The 20,248-nt window shown below is 36.7% G+C and overlaps 1 long non-coding RNA gene across 2 annotated transcripts in view; it reads left to right on the top strand.

Moving 5' to 3' along the window:
- LOC137863680 (uncharacterized) overlaps window positions 1–17,516 on the top strand; it is a 32,305-nt gene extending 14,789 nt beyond the window's left edge. Inside the window, exons 2-5 of one of the 2 annotated variants that reach the window (XR_011101033.1) lie at window positions 12,882–12,954; window positions 14,547–14,799; window positions 14,928–15,044; window positions 15,639–17,516. This is a non-coding gene — a long non-coding RNA (uncharacterized lncRNA). Of the gene's footprint in view, window positions 1–12,881; window positions 12,955–14,546; window positions 14,800–14,927 lie in introns of both variants that reach the window. The other variant, XR_011101032.1, reaches the window with a different exon arrangement.
- Window positions 17,517–20,248: the final 2,732 nt, after the last annotated feature.

Raw genomic sequence — 20,248 nt, 5'->3', positions numbered from 1 at the left:
GTCATTCTGGATAATAAAGAAAATTCTAACCTTTGTTACACATATCCTAGCACAGTAGTGTTAAGGCAATTGTACAAGTCCTCAAAACATGCTTTACTTTAAATTATTAAACAGACTAAAACTATCCATGTTATATGCCTAGGTTTGTGGCACAATGGATCTGAACAAATATACGTGCTTTAGGAGATATACATGCAGCATGGATAAAACTGGGGTAAAAACCATCCTTAAGCTGGAGTTTTCAATGCATGATTTGTCACACACAACGTGTATGGTTGTAATGCAATGTTAGTGCGAGAACATACATCTGTACAGCAAAACAAGTATCAGTACTACTAGGAATGAAGCGAATGTTTTGGAGATTACAAAATTGGTCCTTACATTGGGATAACTACCATAAATTCTGGATTTATTGCCTGAATTCTTCCTACCTAACGTAGTTTCCAACTGAAGCACCTGAAGTGCTGTTGTTAGGCTGTGTGTGCAGATCAGAAGCATCTGCAGAGGGTGATTCATGCCAAGCAGGACCCCGAATGCAATCTGGAGCATTGCTCCCTCCCAAAAGGCTATATACAGATGGAGATGAGGGTGATGATGCCTCTTGTTTAGGCAGGTCAGCAAGACACCCAAAGCCAAATGAAGTGTAAGAAGACTGAAGTCCCATATTGGCTTTTATCATTAATAACCTTTATCAGAACAATTCAGAGAACTTGTTGATCTCTTCTTTATGATTATTTTTCTTCATGATTAATGATACCTTCCCCATCCACTGCCATGCAAACAGATGTTTGTTAGTATCTGAAAAACATGGATCTGTGCAGGGTTCAAATTCCCACAACCACTGCAAGTAAGCAAACATTGCTATCCCATTTTATACATGGGGAAATTGCAGTTCAGAAAAAAAATAGCTTACTTGCCTAAAAGATACCCTATGCCTTAACAGATTAAGCATTAATGTGAGATTTCATCGAGTATAATTCTGATCTGGGAGTTCCATTTGTTTGCTTTCTTTGGCAGAGGTCTGAAGTTTTGATGCTCTTTTCCTCAGTTACGGTAAAAGCATTTTTTATGTTACCTCTGATTCTGAATGCTTGAGGGTAGGTTTAAAATTCTGGTTCAGTCACAGTAGGAAAGTTTTCTGTATATTGGATCAGGTTGTTTAAAGCCAGAAAAGCTGCTTTAGTCAGTGAACAAGTGCTTGTAACACCTCTTCCATCATCTCCTCTAGCCTGCCTGATTTAACACATCCAGTGTCCTAAAGTTATTGACAAGGCCTAGAGAAGCATTTCACTTGGTGCATCGCTATCTCCAACTTGTTGAAACTAAGTATTGAGATATATTACTATTCTCAATCTAAGTTTTAATTAAACCATCAGAACTTACTGGGACAATTAAAACATTTTTCATGAAATCATTTAATAATACCTACATACTTAAATTGAATTGTAAACTTTGATGGTTTCTGAACTTCCTATATTTTTGTCAAAGATCACCATTCTGATTGGCACAGTATGATTGATCCACTGCTTTCCTGAACTGAAATTTTGTTCACAACAACACTTTCTAGGTGTGTTTATAAGAGAAAGTCTTCAGTTTGAGGATTTACTCAGATATATATGCATGAATACACCTGTTTTGGGTACACTTGCCTGAGTAGTTGCATATTGTTCTCATTAATTTCCTTTTTAACTTTTGTGGGATGGAGATTTACAGCACTGGGATGTTGTTTTTCAAGGGTATTTAATTCTTTAATATTCTGTAAATTCATGAAGTCATTATTTTTTTCCCTTTTCTCATTTGTCGTGCATAATTCTAAATTTAGTCAGAACATGACACCAAATTGCATCAGTTCTGTCCAGTAATGAATAGCTCTTGAGATAGACATAAGGATTTTCTGAATCCCTCATTATTGACTTACTCCTGCTTTCATCAAAGTCAATGAGATTTTAGTTATTTAAAAAAATAATAGTAATAATAAAAGCAGTCAAATTCTAATAGTGTTCTAATTAGTGAACAGAAGAACAACATACTGAAATAGCAATATCAGAAATAATGAAAAATAGTCTGAGATAACTAGTAATTTTGATGTAAATATAGACAGGGAACCTCAATGTATTTACTACTTCTGACATACATAACTTTTGGTGACTGTAATCTACAGAAAAACAGTTTGTTCTTTACCTGCCCTGCAGGAAAATGAACAGTGATGTGATAAGTTATTCTCTCCACCTCTTTTCCCAACTTCTTTAAATACGGAGTTAGATTTAAATAATAATAATAATAATAATAATAATAAAATGTTTAATAAAATAAAATGTTTGTTTTGTTACATCTGTATGAGTGAATAGGCACAAAGGGAAATATCCTAAGGAGATTGCAGCTATTTACAAGGACAAAGACTATATATAGTTTGTTCTCACAGAACTGTGTTATTTTATCTAGCATTGTCTTACTATCTTGTAATTTTCCTTTTTTTTTTTTTTTTTTTTTCTTCTTTTGTCTGTTTTTGTAAGAGTCTACTTGACTGGGAACTTGTTCTTTTTTCATAAGGTGAAGAGCTATACAATAATGACTGATACGCTTAGAGAGGATGTTAAAATTGAACAATTAGAGAAATGCACATATAAAAAGATAAGACAATAGAAATGACAATAGAAATATTCCCAGAGAACACAATAAACTGAATTTCTGAAAGCATTTATCTGTTGATTTGTCCTTGTAGATCAAGCCATGGTCCTTTAAGTGGATGTTTTCAGTTCGTTGCCATAGACCAGGACTAAGACCCGTGGCAGTAACGACAGAGAAGGAGGATGTACAAAAGTAATTACTTAGTGAAAATTTACAGTGTTAACCTTATTTTAAATTTATATATTTATTTATTTTTCCATGTCCAGTAGCTAATAGATCTGGAAAGTGCAATACTGCTTGGAAAAATAAACACATTTCTGAAGAAGGAAATTACACTTTTTTAGATGCCACTATAAAGTTTGGAGAAGACATTTGAGTTCTGTTTTTCTGGTTTTAAGCTCATAAGGATGCCATTAGGTATCTAATGGTTCTAAAAGGTACTTTCAGCTGTGTGCGCATCTTCCTGCTGTCTGTTGCATGCCTACAAGTTGTTTCACATTGGAAAACTCGGAGCAGGTATTTTCTGTAAAAAGTACTTGACAAAAAGACAGATTTGACAAAGAAAAACTCACATGAAACACCAAGGAATGAGAATGTAGTATGTGATATATTCAGTTTTAGTATCTGATGTTAAAAAATAAGCTGTAAGTTGCATGATAGAAAAGTGCTAATTGAGACAGGAGTGGTGAAAGTTGAGTAATTTTTAAGTTCATCTTAGAATTATAGAAACAATGGGAAGCAAAATACCATTCCTGTATTATAGCCAAGGCAAAATTAAGCACTAAAGGATGCTTAGAATTAGTTTGCCCACCCAGTTAAAAAAGTGTAACTAAACACTGCTTTCATGGGTGTGCTTGTCCTTGTTTAACAGAACACATTAAAATATTTCCTGAGTTTCAGAAGTAATTTTCCTTTTCATAGCTTTAATTCAGTATGAATACCTTTTGGATTTACAGGTAGCCCATAAATTTATTCACCTTTGTTTGCTTACATCAAGAAATCTTGCCTTCAGTCAAAGAGACTCAGGCACTGATTGATTTGTGAGCAGTGAATTTTCATTTTTATTCATGTGAGGATGGATCCAAATATAGTAACTGAAGTTTTCTTTTGCTGTAATTTTATATTTGCCTTGAATGTGGTGTCTAGTCCAATGCAATGTCAAAGGAAGGAAGTAGAATAATCAGGTAAAAAACGCCAACTGAAAGCTGAGATCTGACTGGTCCTCCTCACATATATGTATATATGGGTATACCCACATGGAGGTATACCTGCGGAATCATGAAAACTTCATTTTTCTAAGATGTAATCACAGCTTAATTTTTAAAAAATATTTTAATCTTCTTTTGTTGCTACAGGAAAAAATGATTCTAAAATTACTTAAAGCTACAATATTTTTGTCCAATGGCTAGTATCTTTATCCATCTATTTCAGTTGTACTTCAAGATAACATTTGTTCTTCAGTGACTTACTGTGTTTAGATAGTTACATGGACTTTTTTCCCCAATGAATTTAGTTCATATGGAGTAGCAACCCAGACTTTGCTGACGTACAGATAGTACCAATAATTATACTAAACTCTTGTTATCTTGTGTTGTGATTTATCCTGAATTGTGATTTATATTGAAAGAGTAAGTGTCTGAGAAATAACAGTCCAGGTTTCAAGAAGCTAATGAGGCCATTGCCTATTTATGTCATGCACACTTGTCTTAATAATGTGTTCTTGTTTGTATGGCACTAATGCTCTTCAAATCCAACTTCTCAGAGGTCTGTGTACATTGAAGAATTGTTCTGTGATCACTTAAGGAGAAAGGAATCACAGTCACTTGTCTTTTATTACTCATCTGCTTCAGAAAGGTACCAAGTTTCATGATGTAAACAGTTTCAACATATAGATTCTTACAGTAACAAAAAAAAAAAAGTTTTTTTCATTCTCTAAGATTTCATACCTCCTGTTGTAAAAATAACATTGCTTTATGTATTTTCCCAGAGGAAATGTATATCATTAGAAATTCACACTGGTTCTTCCCTCTGGTAAAACTGTATATCTGGCTTCCAAAACAAGCTGAATACGTCAGGTACTTTTTGTTGGTTTTGTTGGTTGGTTTTTAGCTGCCACTCTAAATTATGGGTAGGAGTTTCCATTAAAAAGATCTCTTGATCTTTTACAACTCAAAAAAAGTTGTCAAATGTTCAGTTGTTTACTTTGATCCATCTACTTGCAATTTGCATAAAATAGATGCAGCAGAGGATGATGGCCTCACAGTAATATCATCGAAGGATGATGATTACTGAGCTCTCCCCAGTGGATGTAGCTGCTTGCTAGGGAGGGGGTGTTAAGTAGTGGTAACTGTGCAGAGTGCACTGGGACAGAGTGGGCTCAGCAGTCCAGCAGTGGGCTTGGCCGGGTGCGTTGTCCCAAGGTAAGGTGAGACGCAGGTGTGATGAGCTGAACCAGAGTTAAACACATTTGCCAGGAGGAGTAGGAAGGAAATGCAATGTGAAGGTAGAGAAAGGAACAGTAGGAGTCTTGGAAGATATATGTGGAGATATATCTGGAAAATATATCTGGATATATCAATATGGAGACAAAAGCAAATGTCTGCCTATTACTATACCTAAGAAAAATTAAGCACTATTGTCTCTGCTCCCTGCAGAAATAGGGGCATGAATTTAAAGAAGCAAATAAGTGGGGTGGCTCTAGAGTTGGAGGGAGAGAGGCAGCCCAGAAGGGCTGGAAGAAGTGGCAAACAGTGCAGGAAGAGGATGCCAGGGAAGAAGCCCAGCCAGCATAAAGTTTGGGAAACATAAATCTTCATTATGGTAAGTACAAATGATACAGATACACCCTAAAAGGGTGGATTCATCAAAATGTAAAGAAAAAATAAACATTTCTTTAAATTTTGAAAAGTGAAATGTGAATATCAGAATTTACATCAGATGCCTAAATTTCTATTATTCTGTTTGAAAAACCTGGCAAAATGATTTCCTCTCTGTTCCTCTGGCTTAATACTATTTTGAGGTGAACGAATATTTTAATGAACTCATTTCATTTCAAATCATTAAATATATTCATGCTTGATAACATGCATCAGTTCTTTCTGTGGGGGGGAGATTATTACTAGGAATAGTGCAGTGCATTAGAATTGTATTAAAATGTAGATTTAGGCCATATTTAATTTCCTCCTGAGCTCTGTGTTGTGCAAAAAGTGTACAAAACAGATGTAGTCAAAAGTAAAAATTGACAGAATCAGCTTGTGCCTGCAGGGGTCAGCAAAGAAGTTGTTCAAGTTCTGCCCCTCTCAATCTGCTCCGATTTCATTTGCTCTGTAGAGCACAGTATGCTCTGATAGAACCAGCACACACGTTTTGAATTAATCAGTCATCTCAGCATTAATAATGCAGTGCAAATTATAATAAGCTGATCTGCAAATGTACCTTTGAAAGTCAGTGGTAGAGCTCTCCTTCACACTCAAGCTGCAAAATCTGAATCTTACTGGAAAAGAATTGGAAGTCCCCAAAAGCTGTTGTTACATTCAAACCAAATTCATAGCGTGACCTTTTCTGTTTTAATGAGTCAGCAGGGTGATGAAGAGATGATACAGAATAGGATCTTTTTGAAGAAAAAAAAAAAAAAAAAGAGAGAGAGAGAGAGAGAAAAGAAAAAAAAAGATTCTCTAGCATTGTTGGTTTATCTAAGCTTCATGTGGGCGAGTCTGCGTGCATAAGGATTTAAAGATAGACCTCTAGCTCTGGAAGATGATAAGTAACATTAGTCATGATGGAAGATTTTTTTTTTCCTCGAAGAGAAAAATCTGAAGATCTGTGGTTTCATTTCATATGCTTTCTCAGCACTAAACTGGTTTTCTTCTAACTTCAGAGTTTCTGCAAAAGAAAAATCTATGTCAGTAAAATTCACTGTCAGGAAATAATTTATTTCTGATCGACCTTAGCTTTTGTCTGTTTGAGCCAACAATAAGTAATGGGAACTGAAAGCTGGCCAAAGAGGGACATGGTTTTGTGGTTCCCTCTGGACAACAAAGTGACTCAGATAGGCCAGCTCAGCTAATGTCTGGATGAAATTAAAAATTTCCTTTCAGGTCAGTAATTGGAATGAAGTATTCCACTATTTTCACATGCATTTTTAATGTTATTTTATGCATAGAATGGATATAGCAGTAACAGTTATTTCAAGTTTGATTAAAAACAATAATAAATTCCAGGATGTTGTGACAGAAGATTAATTTTTGGCCACTTTTGTATTAAATATGAAACAATAATTCAGAAGGTGATTTTTTTCTAATATTCAGAAATATAGTTAGCAATGGCATTTTGTAGAAAAAAAAATCTGGACATTTTTGAATTAAAAGAAATATACATACTGAGGAATAAGACAATTACACTTCATACCATTACATACCATTATCCTTACCTTTCCTAAGTATAGTTCTCAAAATGAACAACAGCTGATACTGTGGTCTCAGCCTGTGAAGTGGGAGGACTTTGTCCCATATCCAATAGAAAATATTCTGATTTAGGCATCTCCTTTTAACCTTATCATTTTTTTATTTTTAGTAGCTTGGAATTATTGTTTCAGTCTTTGAAACATTACAGTTCATAGGTTCCTTTCAGTGTGACTGTTGTCTAGTGAATTGCTCCTTATCCAGTATGTTCGTAGTTTGGTTTTCCTGCCCAAGGGTCAAACGCCTGTCTTTTTTGAATGGCATCTTATTTTTTTTTCATGGAGTATTTTCTCAATGCGTCAAAATCATTTTGAATTGTTAACCTGTCCTCCAATATGCTTGCAGCCCCTCCCTGCTTAGTGTCACTTGTGATTTAAATAAGCATATTTTCTGTGCCACCATGCAGTTTGTAACAGCTTTTAAAGTCAAGGTGCATGGCGAAGTAATTTAATGTAGTTTATTACTAGAAAAATAAATCAGGCACTGGGCGTGTTGTTATTCGTTTGGCAATAACACATTCAGATTGACAAACGCCCAGTCTTGGTTGTCCCACTGCAATATTTGATAATGAACTGAACTTGTGGTATTATTAGCAACTAAAATTACTAAAATAAAATGAAATTTGCTTGCATTCCATTCCAAAACTATTTCTGGTCTATAAGGTTGATTCTAGTAAATGAAAGCCTTTGGACCCAGACTACAATGTCCTAAATTTTACTAGAGGCTCTGTGCCTAGTGTGCCTTTCATTCAGCATGCTCAGACAAAGGGAATTAGAGGGACTTAAAGGATCCAAAACCAACACACAATCAATGCCAGAGGGCATTTCTTCCTCTCCTCAGAGAGACTCATTGACTAAAGAAGGAGCCAGAATAACTGGTGCAAAAAGGTGGGTGGTCACAGCTAGCTGAAACAATTCCCACCACATCATGTCTCTGCATATTTTACTGTCATGACGTATTCCTTTATCCATTGGAACCTAGATCTACCACTAGATAGCATACAACAATGACTTTCAAGCCTCAGTTCTTTTGGAACTAATAGAGAAGTGGATTGAGAGTATAGCAAATAAATTAAATTAATTATGTAGGAGGCAGTGAAATATGACTAAATGCATTGGGATCTTGTTGTTGTTCCTGATGATGCATGTGAATCATTCACATCTTCTGAGCTGTTCTGTTTTCTGGTGGATGCACTCCTATGAGAGAGTTCAACACTACCTACAAAGTATATGCTTGTGTGAATCTAATTTAGAAAACATTAGCAATTATCATGGATGCCCTGGTTTATATTTAGATTGTAATCATTCACTCAATTTATAATGTCTTTGGACAGGGACTGTCGTTTTTTATTATTGGAATCCTGTGACTATAAAAACTGTAATCAGTGTTGCTAACCTTTGTTTTCGCACTACAGGTAGGCAATAGCTATGAAAGAACAGTTTTTAACAGCACAACAGTAAAAGGAGGTTTCATATGCTTAAAGCAAGTCTCTAAACCAAACAAAAACACAGGAAAAAAAGATGTATGAGTTTTAAGAATTTTAAATTAAATATCATGCATTGGAATTTAAATCTCTGACAAAGGTAAAAATAGCTGCCAGTGATGATCTCAGAGAAGTCTACATAGTAGTTGCTCCTAATCTCATTACTTTCTGTGAGACCTGACAGGTTTGTCACACTGTATTTGGCTAAAAATAAAATAAAATAAAAATTTTTAAAATAAAAAAAATAAAAATAAAAGACTGTTCTTTATGTTAATTAATTCAAGAAAAATAGGAAGATGGGTGAAACACTATAAACAGACTTGCGTACAACTTTCTGAGCCAGTTCTCTCATCATTAGATATTCTTTGGACAGAATGTTCCTGTCCTGGATGTGACTGTTCTTCACTATTAGGGACTAGCTGTGGCTGCTTTCTTTGGGAACCATTTTCTCCTGGGGTCTTTTTACTGCAATTGTATCAGTCTTGTATCAGTCCTGCATTTACTTTAAAATACTCATTTCTATAGCTTTTTTTTTTTTTTTTCATATATTTTATTCTTGTGTGATTTCAGACAATGTGACATCCTTAAATTTCATCCAGCTTGTCATCCCAGTTTGTTTTCAACCAGATGGGCACTTAAGTATTTTTTATCTTCTGTAGGGGATATCCTCATTGGGAAATGGCCAATGTAGCCCTGTTGGCAGCATTTATTGTATGTGAATACTGATATATTCAAAACACAGATAATTCTCAAATTGTATATAGAAATGTTTCTCAAACATTCACTTTCTGCAAAGGTCCAAGAAGCAGATGAAGCCACTGTTAGCCACTGAAAGACTGGCAAAGAAATAACTTAATCATCTGCTTCTGCAAAACTCCTTTCAGGCAGGCTTTTCCTGAAAGCATTTGCTGAGCTGATTAAGGTTACTTCTTGGTTGCTAATGCATTGCGGTAAGGGTCAGGTAGCATAAAGCCTCTAAATATTTCTCTGGTTTCTAAAAGTCATCCTTATTATTTATAATGTACCAAGTTATTATATTGTTTAATATTTAAATGGAATGGTATTTTAATCAGTAACTCAACAACAAAGTAATTTAAGTTCTGTTATGAGAACTGGGTTATATCTCACCCATTTGTGTGCATCATGCTTGCTCTAAATCAGAAGCAATTTATAGATCTAGAATCATTTTTCTGTAGTGCTTTCAATTCATTTTTCAATTCTTAAACCTGTAACACCTTTTCTGCTAGCTACACATATTCACAGTTCTTTCTTGTTGATATTCCTCTAACTCTGAATACAATTATATTGTATTTCCTTGCTATTTGCAAGCGTATGAAGTCTTTATTGACCCTAGTGTGATAGAAACCTATCTCTGGTATAGTAACCAATAAATCTTGGAGCTGAAATATGTCTGCTTTAATCTTCACTGTAATCAATTAAGCTCTGAGGTTAGAACTACTAAGATTTAATTCAGCTTGGTGTTTGCAGAAGTCTCTGAACTGCCTTTTCTGAGGAATTGATTGTAATATTAAGATATGTTAGTAGAAGAGCAAATCTATAAGCAAGATCTAAATTTGGTCACAGCTATAAAATAGTGGTTGAAGTATACCACTGGGTAATATATTATGTCCACTTTTTGGTCAAAGGTCAATAATTTATAAGGTTTAATGAAATAAATGGCTTCTAGTTTGTACAGAAAAAAATTGTATACGTGTTACTGAAGTTCCATGCAACTTGTTTTTATCCAAACAATTATTTTTAATTTGAGTCATGCATTAGTCAGACTGTTGATATGAAGGGTCATGGCGCTGCGTCAGGCTGGCGGGCGGTCACTAGTGGGGTCCCTCAAGGCTCCATTTTAGGGCCGGTACTTTTCAATATTTTTATAAACGATCTGGATGTAGGAATAGAAGGTATTTTGAGCAAGTTTGCTGATGACACCAAACTTGGAGGAGTTGTGGACTCTGTTGAGGGTGGAAAGGCCTTGCAGAGGGATCTGGATAGGTTGGAGAGCTGGGCGATCGCCAACCACATGAAGTTCAATAGGAGCAAGTGCCGGGTCCTGCACCTGGGACGGGGAAACCCTGGCTGCACGTACAGACTGGGCGATGAGACGCTGGAGAGCAGCCTAGAAGAGAGGGATCTGGGGGTCGTGGTAGACAGCAAGTTGAATATGAGCCGGCAGTGTGCCCTGGCAGCCAGGAGGGCCAACCGTGTCCTGGGGTGCATCAAGCACGGCATCGCTAGTAGGTCAAGGGAGGTGATTGTCCCGCTCTACTCTGCGCTGGTGCGGCCTCACCTCGAGTACTGTGTGCAGTTCTGGGCACCACAGTATAAAAAGAACATGAAACTGTTGGAGAGTGTCCAGAGGAGGGCTATGAAGATGGTGAAAGGCCTGGAGGGGAAGACGTACGAGGAACGGCTGAGGGCACTGGGCCTGTTCAGCCTGGAGAAGAGGAGGCTGAGGGGAGACCTCATCGCAGTCTACAACTTCCTCGTAAGGGGGTGTCGAGAGGCAGGAGACCTTTTCTCCATTAACACCAGCGACAGGACCCGCGGGAATGGAGTTAAGCTGAGGCAGGGGAAGTTTAGGCTTGATATCAGGAGGGGGTTCTTCACAGAGACAGTGGTTGCACACTGGAACAGGCTCCCCAGGGAAGTGGTCACTGCACCGAGCCTGACTGAATTTAAGAAGAGATTGGACTGTGCACTTAGTCACATGGTCTGAACTTTTGGGTAGACTTGTGCGGTGTCAAAGAGTTGGACTTGATGATCCTTAAGGGTCCCTTCCAACTCAGGATATTCTATGATTCTATGATTTCTAAGTGCCACATAGTAACAGTTCCTGCTACCACTTCTGCTTGTGTTATTCTTGTTTTTGTGTGTGTGTGTTTTGTTTTTTTTTCTATACTCCTCCAAAATTCAACTGAATGATCCCTCGCTGTCTGTTACTCCTTCAGTAATAACTGTCAGACTGCAGATACATTTTAGCCTTCAAGATAGGTAATCTGAGAGCCTCAGGGAACCATTAAACATTTCCTCAGAATGGCAAATGTGATGTTATCCTTGATTTGACCATTCAGGAGAAGCACCCATGAGGCAGATCGCACCATGGACTTACAAGAACCCAGGACCTAGAGAAGATAGCCCTCCCAAGAGTCTCATCAAACACTGTTGGAGGAGGCATTAGTCAAAAGGGTTACCAGCCATCAAACATGGCAAGCCTCAAATCATCCAAGGCCTTAGTGCAATACTGTCAGTCTTCCCCATGCAAGCTCACTGCCTGTGACTCCTATGAGGGATATATGGAATGGCTGTGATGGAACCTCTGTTACCAGCCTTGAGTTTCATCCACCTTTTTTTCTCTACATACTTCTTCCATTTTCTTGCACAAGCCCTGGCCGTCTGAAGCTATGTTATTTTCTCTCATACAGGCCATGTTTCGTCACTAAGATGATCCATGTGTAGTAGTATGGGTAGAAACATTGCATCTTGCAAGTCCCTCATAAGCTTCCTATCTCTGCTTCAAAGCCAGAATAAGAACAGTTCTCACCTGTCCCCTCCATTTCCTTTATTATTATTTTTTCTTGGGTCCACCAAAATAGAGCAGAGGATGCGGCTGGTTTGGGGAATAAACTCCTTTTTCCTTGTGAAATGTGAAAACACTTCAGTTGTTCATTTTTTTCCACCTTCCATCCAAGCCAGGCTTTGTCAAACCTGAACAATAAACATCTCATGTTTTTCAGAACACGGTGGTATCTCTTTTTATCTTCCTGACTTAGTGGCAAGAAAAGAAAAGATTCATCAGAAAGCAAAGATTCATTTAAACTGAAAAGCTCTTGTGGTGATGTACGAGTTTCACCAAAAGTTTTCTAGTGGAGAACAATGCACGAAACAGCAAGGCCCATCCTTTCCCCAGGCAGCTGGGAGAACAATGTTTAGGGCAGTTACCTAGCTTGTAGAAAGTGCAGGTCCAGCTTTCTGTGTTGCCTAATTTAGAAGAGAGACTGAACCAAAGTCTTCTAGAATGCTGGGTGCATGACCTTAGAATCAGACTGCTCAGAACATTTTTCAGTGCCTTGCAGGATTTTTCTAAGACTTTTATAAGGTCCTAGTTCTAGCTTGAGCATTTTTGCAAGAAAATGAATCTTTTCTTTATTTTGCTGTGTGTTCTAACATTGTATCTCATCAAGAAGAGATTCTAAAGAATGTACAGCTCTAAGAACAGTGAATTGTTGTGAAATACAAGCTCACAGTTTGATTATTTTCTTACACATTTTCTTAATTGTCCTTAATTGTCATATCTACAGACAGAAACTCTGGAAGAGGCACCTGTTAGATCATGAAGTAAAAAGAAGTAAAATGTGGAAGAAATGGTATAAGGTAAGGAACAGCACTGTGATCGTCCAATCTGCTGAAGCTGTGATGTGGCGCCACTTATTTCCCTCTCCAGCCTAATTCCTTACCTCTACTGGCAGAAGTAGGCATCCTCCTCATTGTAACCTTTGATAGTTTTGTTGTTGTTGTTGCCATTTTTCTGAGTGGATCATCAGATGGATCATTTCCTCAGACTGGTTTATCATTTAGCTACATGCATGCTTGAACCAGTTCTCTAAGAGCAGAAATGTACAGATAACATAGGAGTTGCAGGACCCCCTGATCAGCAATGTTGTTGTGCATATTAACTTAAACTAACACAAAACAACAGCAAAAATCTCTAGAGGATTTATTGATTAAATTACTTGTCTACCAAGTACAGAATTTTACAGTGACTCATGGTGGTTGGTTGAAGTCCTAGCTGTAGTAAGGAGATCAGTGCACTCCTAATTGGGATTTCACTAGAACCAAGGATTCAAAGTCATTACTTTGAAGAGGCTTCTGTCTTCCCTGAAAAAAACCCTTCTGTCTGCATAGAGCTGTTGCTGTGAGTGGTGTCAGAGATATGCCAGGCAATAAACCTGTACCACCCTACAAGCAGAAATCAACAAAGATAGAATTTAGGAGCAATAAACCTCACACAAGAACTAGAAATTAGAGTAGCATGAGTAGGGACTGCTAAGGTTGCATTGCTGCCTCCTACTGTTTTTCAACTGTGTGCCTGCTTGGTTCGGTTTATACAATGTGCCATAGGGTCATATTGCTGACTTTTGCACTCATAAGCATTCGTTGTGTACTGTGAACAGACCTCTGCACTGAACAGGAGTGTATCTTATATAAAAGGCATAGAAAAGCAAAAGGATATGTGCTAGCAGGGCAACACAGTAAGAGAATTTGCACTTTCAAAACCCATTGAAACAGAAAGAAGAAGAAGAAAGCTATTTTCTGTTGAGATTCCACTGATGATGAAGTTTCCATTGTTGCATGACTGATAAATTACTTTTTTTGTGTGTGTGTGTGACATATGTGAATACATGCATAAACGAGGAAAAGAAAGTGATAAAATTGTTAGTATGTTCTTGTTTAATTTAAAAAGACATTAATAAGTGTCTGTTTTATTCTTATAAGGAAAAATAAAAGGAGCTGGTATCTAGAGCACTGTATATGAAGGTTTACTCATGGGTACCTCCCAGTTCAGTGAACTCACTGTGCATGTTCTGTTATTCTGATGATGGCTAAAGTGACTGAGGCCTCAGACAGAAAGCAGGTCACCCAGGTAGCACAGGCTTGCTCCTGACTGTGTTGACTGAAACAGCTGGACACAGAATTCTACTTCTTTTTGACAGACACCTTCAATTAGTCTTAACATGACATATATAAATAAGGCAAAAATAATGCATAGGTGGAGAATATGTAATTTTCAGGTAATTTTTGTTTCTGATCTAATGAAAATATCACATTTTAGAGCAAAACCTAAAAGCTTACTAAATAGTATTCATAAAGCTCTAGTTGAGCTTTAGAGAAATTTTCTGCAGCATATTTTTCTTCAGGGAAATAGTGTTTTGGAAATTCTGCATAACCTTTTTTTTTTTTTTTAGGAAAAAAAATAAACATCCCATTTCATTGTGAAATCACTTCTTAAAATGATAACATTTAAGATGCTAAAAAGCCTCATTAAAGAAATCCACCAGAGCTGCAATATTTGGGGATGAAGGAACACATGATTTTCTTATGAAATCTCTAATATCTTTGCTAACTTTTCTTCATTTATATTGGGAAGAACTGCCTTAAATTACAAAGAAGACTTCAGTATGTTCAAGCCTGTTTATACACAGCTGCTATATACATGAGGTGAGTTCTATGACAGAAATTCAAAGTCAACCCAACCTTGTAATTTGAGTGGCTCTTCATAGTAACACTCCAATACCTGCTTTTTCTCATTATTATTGTTATTATATATATATTTTTTTCTTTTTTAGAACGTCACAGAAGAATTAATCTGAGCATTTTGAAGTTTGGCTCATTCCACTGATTTTAAGAGGCTTTCAATCCAGTGCCACTAGTTGGCCATTGGCCATCATTTCTGACATTCAAGGGTATGTGTGTATATATCCAATTTCCCAACAACTACTGGTAGATACCTCATCTCATTTTAGTGCATGATTATAAAAACACTAAAGTAGCACATTTCTTAGCTGGATAGATATGTTGCTATTTATGGGGATTTTGTCATGTATATTTATGAGCTTCTAAAATTGTATATCCATTTTCAGAATTTCTTTAGTGTCTAAATCTCATGAATTATAACATAAATGTTTTAATATGCATGATTATTAACAATACATAAGAAAAATACAAGTAATATTGTGACTAATTTCCTGTGGGGACTGATAAATTGCCTCTATATTTATTTCTTGTTGGAAAATCTGACTTCATAATTTCATATGATTCCTAGGTATAATATGTGTCTTTGTAAAATAAGGCAAAACATATTTGACATCCATTTACATGCCATTTAGAGATCTTGGTGTACATTAATAGAAAAATACAAACTTTTTTTTTTTTTTTTTTTCCCCCACCAAACAGGCTATTGACCTGTCACTTAAAAATGATAAGAATTTATTTGGTACTATTTCCACACCTTTACTGTTTTAATTTATGGACTGATTATTACTTTCATAAACCTGTAGCCAGACTCAACATCAGCTCAAGCTTGCAAGGATGTCATTTAATTAGGAGGAAGAGATGAAGACTTTTCAACAACCCATTCTTCTCACTGCTGAAATTTTCTGAACTCGTTTATCACACCCTGTTAACAAATGCTGGCAATATATAAGCATTTTAAATGTTGTATATGAATTAAGAGATTTATGTATGTGCTGGCTTATGCTTTGTTGTTCCTAAAAGTGTAAAATGATGCCCTTATTAGCTATCTAAATAGCCACTAATGATATTTCTCTCTGGATACAGTGCCTAGTGTCATAAGGGATGAACTCATGCTGCAGCCTAAGAATAATTCAGCTTAAGATTCCTTCAGCCATGAGATACAGATCCCCTGGGAATCGGGTTTTGTTCGTTAGTTTCAAAAACGTTTGAAAAATACAATGATTTTTAAAGCAAAGAATGAGAGGAGACCTCTAGTTTTCATTACAAAAATCAAACAATCATATTCCCCCTGCTCCCAAAACAAACAAACAAAAAACACATTTGCCATAATGCACAACTATAGAAATCTCAAAAATACCTGTGGTATGAGAAAGCTGTTTCCTGCTTTTCTGGGGAGTCACATGCCTTGTTTTAAATGTTCAGTAAACAGTATCTGCTATCTCACATTTGATAAATAAAATTTATAGCCAGTTACAAAACATGCCTCAGTGAAGAGTACTTAGGAAACCTCTGTTACACATCTATGAAGTAGTATTTCTTGACTGCTACCATTTCTAACTGTGATATCATCTCTTTCCACATCAAAGTCACTGCTGCTTATTTTGTGGAATGGGATTTAAAAGTGGAGTTTCAAGCAAGGCATTCTCCAGTATATGTGATAGATGTAGTAGCACAGAGACCATTCCATGTAAGCTTTTAGCCCCCAAGTCTCTAGATTATCATCCAAAATGTTCTGAAGAGCATTAATAATTAAAATATTCTCAAGCTTTTTGGGTAAAGACAGTCCTGCTAAACATAGGTTTGGATAAACTGCTAAGATCAACACTTGCTTGGATTTTGGCAAGAGTATTTTTCCACATTACAGAACATATAACAATTTCAGGTAATTTGATTTAAAAGAAGTCCACGTAAGAGCAATTTGCAAAGCACTTCCTTGTCAAAACTTTGATGGGTTGTATTGTGGAAGGAAGTACAGGTAAACACACCTTACATGTACACAATAACCATGTCATTAAATTCAGCAACACAGAGTAACGGAGTTTATCTTTGTTTTCATCATAATAGAGTTGCATTTTCTCATAAATTATGATCACCCCAGTTAGTAGTGTAATGATAGTAGTGTATCAGCTAGGGATTCGCAAAAAAACTGCTTGTAGAAAGGCATGCTAAAAAAATAAAAAAATAAATCTTCAGTGAATTTTAAAGTTACTTAATTGTATCCAAATGGGATGTGGAGAAAATAGCATTTAAACCAGTCATTTTTGTAGTATTCTGGATTGCATATCTGGGAAGGATTTAGCAGTCTAAGATTGCAAGTGAAGAAGTGATTGTGAGAGCAGTGACAGCTGCAAATATGAATACTTAGCTTGCCAGGATCCTGTCTTTACTGAAGAGTTATATTTTAAAGATGTCTACAGTTGACTGGGAACCTGAGCTGTGGCAAGAAATTGCTCTTCCTAAAGCACTCTACAGTAAAACATACGTTGAATGAATTGTAGGCTTGGGTTAGTGTGAATGTAAAATGAAAATTTTAAGGTTTAAAGTTATATGAAAATCCTAAAAAAAAATGTGTATTGTTTTATATTTTATGATTTGTCATCTTTGGTAATCATTAAACAAAGTAAACCTAATTTTAAAATAGATTTCAATCTTAATGTATACTTAAATATTGATATATTTATTTAATAATACACTATCTTACCAAATCAAGAAAAGAACCTAAAATATGAACTCAGACCAGCTCTGTTTCTTTGGTCTACGTGGCATATTCCTTACAGCATTTACTGAGTACAAGCCCCATTATATCACCTGGTTGAATGGTATAATTCCCCATCTTTCTCCTTTGAAATCTTTCTCCTGGTAGATTGCAGACCTCTAAGCTACACTGCAGTCTCTTTTCTTCCACAAGTACAATCATTTCTTCACTGTCAGCTGGAAGAGAATGACTGGTTGTTACGGCATTAATGATTGAGTTTGACATGGGGGAAAAAAGTGCATGTAAAGGATTTAATTAGACTCATCCCTTGTTTTTGTGTGACTGACAGTGCAGGTTTATGATATAATTGGGTTGTTTTTCAGCCTTGTTTTGGGAACAGCTTTGGAGTGAAAAAATCTCTTTCCAAATTTCATGTACAAGTTAAGTACAGAATTGCTTTCACTATTATTAGCTAAATTTCCTGTCACAGACACCTGTAAATTACTGTAAATAGCAGGGAATTTCTGGGCTGGGGGAATTCTCAGGGTGGTAGGATTGGCAGAAGTGGGAAGATTCCTGGCTCTGATTCAGCTACTGCACCACTTTGTCCATTGTGCACAACTTCATGTTGTCTGTTCTGTCTGAATCCTAAACTGGAGGTCTGACAGCACTGCCAGGTTTGAGCACAAAAAAAAAAAAAAAAAAAAAAAAAAAAAAAAATTCTGGCACTGTACTTAAATTTTGAGGAAAATTCCAAAAATCGTGTCTAGCTCTGAAGAACTTTAGAACTCTCTAGAACTTTTTAACTTTAAAAATGTATTGTGGGTTTCTTAGTCTTATTGCCTTTCAATAGCTAGAGGTTAAAATTAAAAATCATCATCCTACAGAATTATTAGAAGGGAGTGATGCATTTACCTTTATCAGAAATGTGTTTCATAGTCTGAGTGACATAGGTAGAATCTGAACCTAAAATTATTCTAGAAGCTCATACTGCCAGTCATCTAATTGCATGGCAGCTCCTACTCTCTCTCCTACTCTTTGTGCATATGTGCCTTACCTTCCGGAAATCCCCGTAATTCAATTTGACTTTGCAGTTAGAGGGAGTTTAAGAGGCCTACACTGTGTTTGATTCCTGAGGGTACCATGCTACCCTGAGTTTGCAAAAAAGACATTTACAGTTCCTCTGGGTGAGTTGAGAAGTGGTTTCTTCTTAGCTTGATAATCAGTGTGAGCTCTAATAATGTGTTTAAGAAGTGTTTTGGGACTGGTTTGCCTTTCCTTTCATGAAGAAAGCAGCCATGATGGTAAAACCAGTGAACAAGTCTGAAGCTGGAAGAGAGGATGCTGCTTAAAACAGGAATCTGTCAACTAACCACATCTCTTCCCTTTTTATCGTTTGTAAGGTGTAAAGATCAATCCTTCCCTTGGTGTCACTTCAGTTCAGTAATCCGCAATGCCAGGCACCAGCTGCAAGCATGGAAATTGTGCCACTATGGGAGGATGCTGCTTTTATGGCATCCCACCTGTAGTTGCAGAACTGGTGACATCTCCCCTTGAAAAGCATATGCCAAGGCACTGTTGCCATATGTCAGAAAGATGCAAATGTTTTAGAGGAAGTAACAGTGGGTAAAGAGGCACAAATGCTAAAAGTTGTATCTAATATAGTGTGGGAAAAGAAGGTGTGGATAACACCAGAGGAGAGACAAACCAACATAACTGGAGTCTGTCTCAAGAACTTTCAACCCACACATACATCTAAAAAACTCATTATTTTATGAACTAAGACTGCCATTACAGAGTATCAGTAGGTATGATACAGAAATTACTGGAAAGTTGAGTTTGAGAGGCTTCTGTTGTCACTGTTGTTCATAAAAGAAAAAAAAAAAAAAAATCAAAATTTACTTTGTCAGAGGAAACCAAAACCAGACTTACTCAGAAAATGTGAAACAAGATTCCGGTTCATCCACTAGTTAGAAGCCTTGGCACAAAACCTGCTGTGGTAGTGATGTCGAGACATTTTGGGAGACATCAGAGGTCCTCACCTTCCTTGAAGTGCAAGAAAGGTCAGAGCTGCATAACTTAAGCAGATAGACTGTCAGAGCCTGCAGGCTGTGTGAGCAGTCATAACCCAAGTAATTCAGCTGTTGCTTCTTCCCATCTGTAAGAGACAGGTACTCAGGGCGAGGGATACATTGGCTGGCCTGAAAAGTCTTTTGAAAGGAGGGGATGATACAATTACCATGGGAATAAAACTTTCTCTGTTCTGTTTCTTCTGGCCAAGTTCATACCTGGGATGCCTGACTCCTTTTTATATCTTTGTATGTGACCTTTTGCTTGTTTGTTTTTGAGAGGCCAAAATCTGAAAACTATTGCAGGATAACTTTCAGTACCAATTGAGCTGATTTTTGGAAGCCTATCTGCACAGCCACAATCTAAGAACACCTTCATCCCGGGTGATCATCTGCAGCTGAAGGGCATCTCGACTGTCACTCCTAGAGAAGCTCACTGGTACTCTGAAAGTAAAGGTTGAGTTTTGACCCTGCCCCAGAGCAAACAGTACTTGAACTGCTGTTATCATGGTCACTGTAAGCCATGTAGAGATCATGTAAAGTGGCTTTTAAAAGGTCAGCAGAAAAGCTTCCACAAGTGAGAAATTACACAAAAATTTTTATTGATTTATATTTTCAGTAGTAATTTGTCCTGCTTCTGGCATCTAAA

The sequence above is a fragment of the Anas acuta genome, chromosome 13 (assembly GCF_963932015.1).
Source record: "Anas acuta chromosome 13, bAnaAcu1.1, whole genome shotgun sequence".
NCBI classification, from domain to species: domain Eukaryota; kingdom Metazoa; phylum Chordata; class Aves; order Anseriformes; family Anatidae; genus Anas; species Anas acuta.
This window is presented reverse-complemented; position numbering and strand designations above follow the sequence as displayed.